The 9,362-nt window shown below is 42.0% G+C and overlaps 1 pseudogene; it reads right to left on the bottom strand.

Annotated features, from left to right (window-relative positions):
- Positions 1 to 4,239: 4,239 nt before the first annotated feature.
- On the bottom strand, positions 4,240 to 8,404 carry LOC129149552 (tigger transposable element-derived protein 1-like; annotated as a pseudogene).
- Between the last annotated feature and the right edge of the window lie 958 nt (positions 8,405 to 9,362).

Raw genomic sequence — 9,362 nt, 5'->3', positions numbered from 1 at the left:
GCCAGAAATACACCTTCACTGGCCTAACTCAAAAACATATTGACTCTCCAGCCCTGTATCATAATTTACTTCTCAGGGATCTTAATCACCTTCCCTTCTACAAGATATCACACTGGTCTATGACATTGATTACATTATGTTAATTGGACCTAATGAATGACAGTCTTATGTAATGACTACATAAAACTTATTGGTAAGGAATTTCCTTGTCAGAGGGTAGGAGATAAATTGGAGTAAAAGTCGGGGGTCTTTTATGTCAGTGGAATTTCTTGGGGTCCAGTGGAGGGGCATATTGAGATATCCCTCCTAAGGGAAAGGATAAGCTACTGCATCTGGCCCTTCTCATAACCAAGAAAGAGGCCCAATGCCTAGTGGCCTTCTTTGGATTTGGGGGGCAATATATTCCTCATTTGGATGTTATACTCTGACCTGTTTATCTAGTGACCGAAAAAGCTACTAGTTTTGAGTGAGGCCCAGAACAGGAGAAAGCTGTACAACTGGTCCACGCTACTGTGAAAGCTGCTCTGCCTCTTGAGCCATATGATTCAGCAGATCCAATGGTGCTTAAAGTATCAGTGGCAAACAGGGATGCAATTTTAAGCCTTTAGCAGGCCCCTTTAGGTGATATGCAGGGCAGGCTTTGAGGATTCTGAAGAAAGGCCCTACCATGAGACTGAGCACTTAACCATGGGCCCCCAAGTTACCATGCAACCTGAGCTGGTCTTCATGAACTATGTGCTATCTGACCCAATAAGCCATAAAGCTGAACATGGCAACACTCAGTCATCACATGGAAGTGGTATATATGTAATCAGGCCTCAGAAGACCCTAAAGGCACAAGTAAGTTACATGAAGTGGCCCAAATGTTCATGGTCCTCACTCTTAGTGCACTGCTTTCTGTTACCTGGCCTGCACCCATGGCTTCATGGGGAGTGCCCTACAATCAGTTGGCAGAGAAAGAGGAGGACTTGGGCCAGGTTTACAAATGTTTCTACCCAAAAGTGAACCACTTTAGCCCCAAATCCTCTCTGGGACATCCCTGAAAGACTATGGTGAAGGGAAATAGCCCCAGTGGGCAAAACTTTGGGAAGTGCATCTGATTATGGACTTTTGCTCAGAAGAAAAGTTGACCAGATGTGCAACTACTTTATACTGGTTTATGAGCTGCAGCCACTGGTTTGATTGGATGGTTGAGAACTTAGAAATAACATGATTGGAAAATTGGTGACAAAGAAATTTGGGGAAGAGATATGTGGATAGACATCTCTGAAATGGAAAAATACATAGATATTTGTGTCTTACAAAGGGTGACCTCAGCAGAGGAGGATTTAATAACCAAGAGTATCCATTCTCTGGATTCTAGTCAGCCCCTTTTTCTTTCTTTCTCTCTCTTCCTTCCTTCCTTCCTTCCTTCCTTCCTTCCTTCCTTCCTTCCTTCCTTCCTTCCTTCCTTCCTTTCCTTCCTTCCTTTCTTTCTTTCTTTCTTTTTAAGTCAGCCCCTTTTTCAAGCACCTCGGTCATCACCTATTGGCCATGGTGGCAGGGATAAAGGTATGCATGGACTTCCACTCACCAAGGCTGTTCTGACTATGGCCCTGGATAAGTGCCCAATCTGTCAGTGCCAGAGGTCAACACAAAACCTCCAATATGGCACCATTCCCCAGGATGATTAGCCAGTTAACTGGTGGCAGGTTAATTACATTGGACCACATCCATCATAGAAGGGACAGAGTTTTGTTCTTACTGTGATGGACACTCTAGATATGGATTTTTCTTTCTTGCACACAATGCTTCTGTCAAAATTGTCATCCGAGGACTTACAGATGCCTTCTCTACTTTCGTGGTATCCCACCCAGCATACTTCTGATCAAGGAACTGATTTCACAGTAAAAGACGTACAGCAATGAGCTCGTGCTGATGGAATGCATTGGTCTTACCATGTTTCCTCATTATTCTAAAGCAGCTGTATTGATAGAATGATAGAATGGCCCTTTAAAGACTCAGTTGTGCCCTGGATGGTTAAGAGTGTCAAATTGATATGCCAAGGTGTGGGTTCAATCCCCGGTTAGGGCACATACAAGAAGCAATGTGTTAATAAGTGGAACAACAAATCTCCCTCCCCCCCCCTCTCCTCTCTCTCAAATCAACAAATAAAAAATATTTTTAAAAGACTCACTTGCAGTGCCAGCTAGGTGACAGTAATTTGCAGAGCTGAGATAATGTTTTCCAAGTCAGTCTAATACATGGTGCTATTTCTCCCATAGCCAGGATTCATGGGTCCAAGAATCAAGGGATGGAAATGACAGTGATACCACTTACTATGACCTCTAGTAATCCACTAGCAAAACTTTTGCTTTCTGTTTTTATAACTGCATGCTCTGCTGGCCTAGAGATGTTAGTTTCAGAGAGAGAAATGCTTTCACAAAGATATGCAACAATGAAAGTTAAGACTGTTATCAGGCCACTTTAAGCTTCCCATGCCTCTGAATCAACAAGCATTTCAAAGAAGTAAGGTTCTGGATGAAATAATTGATCCAAAATCCTAATTAAGTTGGGAAACTACAACTTAATCCAAGAAGAATTAGAAATGGCCTAGACTCTGAGGAATGAAGGTTTGGGTCACCCCCCCCCCCCCCGCCCCAGGTAAATAACTATTAACAATTGAGGTGCTTGCTGAAAGCCAAGAGAATACAGAATGGGTAGCAAAAGAAGATAGTTATAAGTACCAGCTATGACTATGTGACCAGTTACAGAAACAAGGGCTGTTATTGTCACGAATGCCCCCTCCCCCCAGCATACACCTCTCTCTCTCTCTCTCTCTCTCTCTCTCTCTCTCTCTCTCTCTCTCTCTCTCTCTGAGGTTGACGTGTATGGCCTTAGCCAGGAAGCAAGATTCAAGCAGGAAGGATGGTGAGATTCAAAGAGGAAGAAAACTTGCAACGGTGTTGGCAAAACTTGAAGACCTGAAAGCATAAGATGAGATTTAAAGAAAACTGACCTATTTGGCTAAATAGGGGCATTTGTGGGGGATTGATTTAAGCTATAAACCTATATGAGTTCAGGTGTAAGAGAAACAGAGATGATTGAAGAGTTAGTGCTTCGAGCATCAGAAACTGAATGGTATTGATCTCCGAAAAAGAAAAGTTTGGTGTGTGGAGATAACATGTGAGTAAAGAACAGTCAGGGCTCCGTGGTGTTTAATATCAGTGGTGTTAAGCCACCCTGGTTGTGATAGCTTACAAACAAGGCGAACCGGATGAAAAGGGAGTGATCAGGGCTTTATCAGTGGATGTGCATTTTTCTAAACTCACAGTGTCTTGCTAGTGTAAACTTAAAAGTAGTCTGTTGGTCTTCCTTCTCATTGTCATACTGCTTGGCTGCTCACCTGGAATCTCTGGTGCTGGTACAAAAGGGCTCAGGTCATGCTGGGCATTCCAAGAGCCAGAGATTAATTGGATATTAAAAATGGGCTTGGCTTGCATGTAGAGAAGAGGAGATGCTCTTGTCCAAGTTTGGCATTTGCTTAGATGTTGAAGTCCCAATGCTTCAAACTCAGCTCAAAACCCTTTGGTGTGTTTTGAGTTTGTCTCTTGGCAAGGCATGACTTCCTGTTTCTAAGAAAAAAGACTCATGAGAGATCCTCCATAAAGCTTCTTGGACATCAAAACAACATTTTGATGAATTAATTGTAAATGAATCAGAAACATATGGATTCATTCTCTTGAGACACACATGTGTTTAAAAGGGAGGAGGTGGTGGTTGTTGCTCAGGGCTAAATGTGTTTTGGGTTTTATCAATTGCAAAATGCTTAGGGGGGAAAAAGAGCAAAACAGGATAAACTGGAATCTCTGCCTTGTCTTTAAATAGACAGGCCCATTTACAATCTTATTTACTGCCACCTTCGTTGTTCCAGAAGAAATTTAGCAGTCATGACTAATCACAACCAGCCAGGCCTGGCAGTTTACACCATTACATGTAGGCGTACCGTGGAGATTTTGTGGGTTTGGTTCCAGACCACCACAATAAAGCAAATATCACAATAAAGTGAGTGACCCAAATTTCAGATTTCCCAGTGCATAGAAAATTTGTGTTTATACTATACTGTAGTTTATAGTTGCATTAGCGTTATGTTGAAAAATAGATATACCTTAATTAATAAATATTTTACTGGTTAAAAAAAAAATGTGAACCATAATCTGAGCCTCCAGTGAGTCATAAACTTTTTGCTGGTACAGGGCCTTACTTTGATGTTGATGGCTGCTGACTAACCAGGGTGGTGGTTGGTAAAGGTTTGGATGATTGTGCTAATTTCCTAAAATAATATAGCAATGAGGTTTGACTCATTGATTCACTCTTCCATTCACAAATGATTTCTCTGTAGCATATGATGCTATTTGATAGTTTTACCAATAGTATAACTTCTTTAACAATTGAACCAATTTCTCAAACCCTGTCACTGATTAGTCAAAGTTTATGAAATATTTAAATCCATTGTTGTCATTTTAACAATCTTCACAGCATATTCACCAGTAGATTCCATCTTAAGAAACCACTTTCTTTGCTCATTCATAAGTAGGAACTCCTGATTTGTTAGCTTTATCTTGAGATATCAATTATTCAGTCACATTCTCAGGCTTCACTTCTAGTTCTAGTTCTCTTGTTATTTTCACCACATCTGCAGTTAGTTACATCCTCCACTCATATGTTGAACCCTTGAGAGTCATCCATGTGGGTTGGAATTGACTTCTTCCAAACTCTGTTACTATTGATATTTTGACCTCTCCTTATGGATCATGAGTATTTTTAATGGCATCTAGAATGGTGAATCCTTTCCGGAAAATTTTCATTTTGCCCAGACTCATTGGAGGAATCATATATATGGTGGCATATAGCCTTACAAAATATGACTTAAATTAGGGGTGGGGAATGTCTGGCCCACAGGCCATATAAGGCCCTCAAAATCATTTGGTCTGGTCTTGTCAAGGCATTAGGGCTGAGTTAATTAAGTGTTTGAGCAAATATAGCAAACTAACTTTTAAGTTGATAATTTTGTATGACCCACAAATATACATATATAAAGCTAATATGCTAAGTGTCCCTCCGAACATCTGATGTGCACTGACCACCAGGAGCTGCCGTGACGTGCACTGGCCATTTACAGAGAAATGGCACCATGGACCTGGCGCCCACAAAGCAACATTCGGCTTCCCCCAAATGGAACACAGGCCCCACCACCACCCTGGAGCGACAGCCCACCAAATCACAGCCAATGCTGCCAAGACCCCATGGTGCAAAATGCAGCCCACAGCCCAACCCAGCCTGGAAACAATCACTGTGGGCACCGGGTAATGATGTCACGTAGCAATGCTAGGCTTTCTCTCCCTAGCAACTAGCCTCCTTGGAGTTTCTTCAGCCCAGGAACACAACTTGCTTTAGAGCCAGGTGCAAACATTTTATACTTTAATCAAATGTCTGTTAAGCATTTTCCCATGCCTCATCTCATTTGATCCTCACAGAAGTCCTGGAGTAGGTAAATAGGAGAGTTGGTAGAATCCTATTTTCTTTTCATTAGCTGGAAAACAGAGATTTAGAAAGTTTAGAAACTTAACCCAACTGAAAAGAAGTAAGAAATGGTGGACCTTGAAAATGAATTCAGGTTTTTTCACTGCATAGAATATAGTCAAACACTGCTGCAGTTAAATATTTTACCCTTTGTTCTCCCTGTGAGATCTACAATAATAATCTGCTTCATGTTGATATTTACTGCTGTGTTGCTGACAATTACCTCAAAGAGAAGTTGGGGTGCTTCACTGGGCTAGGAAAAGTTTAGCTAAATCAGAAAGCAGGTCTAATTAAGCAAGTTTATCTATATATACATATAAAGCTCTCACTGGTGCCAATTGCATGTGTGTGTTTCAATCTGTCATTGTCGATCGTGAATTTGGTTGACACTTTTATTATAGAGAAAGGGCAAATAGTGATATTAAAATATTCTAATTAATTTCCATTCAATGTACATGGATTCATGAGCCAGGCCTTTAGTCATATTATAAATATCCAAATGACCCTTCACAGGAAAAAGGTTCCCCACCCTGGTCTTAAATAATAAGACATGAAAGTAAAAATTACACCTTACTCTGTGGGCTACAGAATGCATGTTGTGTTCACAGGCTTGAAAACAACATTAATATTGTACAGCTCCATCAGAGCTCTTGGGTGACCAGGTGCAGTATTAGTGAGCAATAATATTTTGAAAGAAATATTTTTTTGTGAGCAGTAGGTCTCAACAGTGGGCTTAATATATTCAGTAAACCATGTTGTAAACACACGTGGTCTCATTCAGACTTTTATACAGTGAACCATTTATAGAGCAGAGGCAGAATAGATTTAGCACCATTCTTAAAGTCCCTAGGATTTTTTTAAAATGAACGTTGACTTCAACTTAAAGTCATCAGCTGGATTAGCCCCTAACAAGAGAGTCGACCTGTTAGCATAGGCAGCTAGAAGTTTAAGAGAAGGGAGCTACACAGGCTGGGCCTGATTGAGTCTGTAAGTTACAGCTTCAGACATCACAGGGCATGGCAGCATCCCCACCAAGGGGACTGGCATCTCTCTGCCACCACCCCTCCCTGTGTAGACTGACTTCTCAATCTCCCCAGGGAAGCACCGGTTCCTTCTGGCAGATTACCAGGGGGAGGAGGAGCCAGTGAATGTGAAATTCCTCTGCTGGGTGGGGTCTAATCTGGGAAAATAATAGGATTGGATAAGGGACACGAGACCCCGAAAGATCTAGGAAAGGCATTGGATAGGGAGAGTGCCCAGCACAAGCCGCCCCCTCCCCCAAGAGCCAGGAAAGAGATTGTTAGTAAAAAAAAAAACAAACAAAAAAAACTTCTCTCTCCCAAACCTGAGCTAATATAATTAAACCTTAACAAAGGCCCCTATCGGTAGCATGCATTTGTTAATGCACTTGCCCATTTGTTCACATGTTCTCTCTCTGCAGCATCCTTGCAGGCCCAAGCTTGGGCTGGGTCCAATGAGGGCCTAGGTGCCACAGTGCAACACCTGGCTGAGTGTAGCCGGGAACAGAGATGGAGCTGGACTAAGTTTTGGCATGGACTGAACTGAACTACCAAAGCTTCGGATGCCCAGCTGATGCTAGGTGATGGCACAACATCTCTGGACTCTGGCCTTTCTTCTGGGCTTGGTGAAGACAAGGCTGGACTTTTTCCACTGTGGGACGGAGCTGAGCCATCTGCTCATGAATGAGACACTGGACATCTGGGGACACTCCTTTGTGTTTGCTCCAGCTCCAATAAATCTTACCACTACACCTCATCCACCCATGTGTGGGTTCTCAAAATGCTTTTGTTGTGACTCCATGCAAGAACCCTATTTCCACTGGCAACAAGTCTGTCATTTGAAGCTTTAAAGACAAGCATTGACTTGTCCTCCCTGACTATGACAGTCCTATATAATAAAAGGCTAATATGCAAATCAACCAAACAGCAGAATAACAGGTCACTATGACATGCACTGACTACCAGGGAGCAGATGCTCATTGCAGGAGCTGCCCCCTGGTGGTCAGTGCAATCCCACAGAGGGAGCACGGCTCAGGCAGAAACCCTGAGCCAGGCTCACAGCTGGTGAGCCCAGCAGTGGTGGTGGGAGCCTCTCCTGCCTCCGTGGCAGCGCTAAGGATGCCTGACTTGCCGGCTTAGGGGGAGTGGGCCTAAGCCACCAGTGGCACATCCCCCGAGGGCTCCTGGACTGTGAGAGGGTGCAGGCTGGGCTAAGGCAACCCCCTCCCCCGAGTGCACGAATTTTATGCACAGGGCCTCTAGTCTTTCAATATAAGGCTATTTCATTTACATTTAAGATCAGTTATTTGGTGTAGCCACCTTCATTCATTATCTCAGCTAGATCTTCTGGGTGACTTGCTGCGGCTTCTAGATTAGCACCTGCTGATTCACCTTGCACATTTATATTACGAAGGCAAACCTCATGAGCCAACCTCTGCTTAGCTTCAAACTGTTCTTCTGTAGCTTCCCCACCTCTCTCAGCCTTCGTAGAGTTGAAGAGAGTTAGGGGCTTGTTCTGGATTAGGCTTTGGTATAAGGGGATGTTGTGGCTGGGCTGGTCTTCTATCCAGACCACTAAAACTTTCTCCATCTCAGCAATAAGGCCATTTCTGCATTGTTATCATCTATGTGTTCACTGAAGTACCACTTTTCATTTCCTTCAAGAACTTTTCCTTTGCATTCACTACTGAACTGTAAGAGGGCTAGCTTTTGCCTAGGTTGGCTTTAGACATGCTTTCTTCACTAAGCTTAGATAATTCTAGCTTTTGATTTAAAGTGAGAAACATGCAACTCTTCCTTTTACTTGGACACTTAGAGGTCATTATAGGATTATTAATTGGCCCAATTTCAACATTGTTTTGTCTCAGCAAATGGAGAGGCTCAGAGGAGGGAGATAGATGTGGAAATGGCTGGTCAATGGAGCAGTCATAAGACATGTAACATTTATCTATTAAGTTTGCCATCTTACGTGGGTGTGGTTCATGGAACCCCAAAACAATTATAATAGTGACATCAAAAATTATTTATCACAGGTCATCATAACAAATACAATGAAAACGAGGAAGTTTATAATGTGAAAATCGCCAACATGTGACATAGAAAAACCAAGTGAGCAGATGTTGGAAATGTGGAGTGATAGAGTTGCTCTATGCAGGGTTGCCATAAACCTTCAGTTTGTATAAAAAATAAAGCGATATCTGTGAAGCACAATAAAGCAAAGCACAATAAAATGAGGTGTGCCTAGTTGCCATTCTTAATGGCTTAAGACCCTTGGCAAGCCATTGAGGGCTTAGGAAAGATTAGAACTTGTTTTCATGTTATTAATAGAGTTCAAGTCAGACTGTGTAGGGAGGATTGTTGTCTCATAAACAACTTGTAAATCTCATATTTTTTTTTGTTGTTGAATGCTCTTTTGCTATCTTAAATGTTATGGTTGAAATATAGAGAAATTTTCTGGAAATCCTGCTTTAACAACTAATGTAACTACAATAAGATAGCACTCCACACACATTAAGATGTCTGCCTTACAAAAACAGAAAGTAACAAAGGTTGACGAGGATGTGGAGTAATTGGAATGCTTGTGCATTGTTTGTGGGAATGCAAAATGGTGCAGCTGCTCTGAAAAATATTACGGCAGTTCCTTAAAAATTAAAATAAAATTACATAGGATCCAGCAGTTCGACTTTCTGATACATTTTCCAAAGAATTAAAAGCAGAGACTTGAAGAGAATTTGCAGTAGCCAAAAGGTCAAAGCAATTCAAGTGTCAGTTGAAAGATGA

This window comes from Eptesicus fuscus, chromosome 6, assembly GCF_027574615.1.
Source record: "Eptesicus fuscus isolate TK198812 chromosome 6, DD_ASM_mEF_20220401, whole genome shotgun sequence".
Taxonomy (NCBI): Eukaryota; Metazoa; Chordata; class Mammalia; order Chiroptera; family Vespertilionidae; genus Eptesicus; species Eptesicus fuscus.
This window is presented reverse-complemented; position numbering and strand designations above follow the sequence as displayed.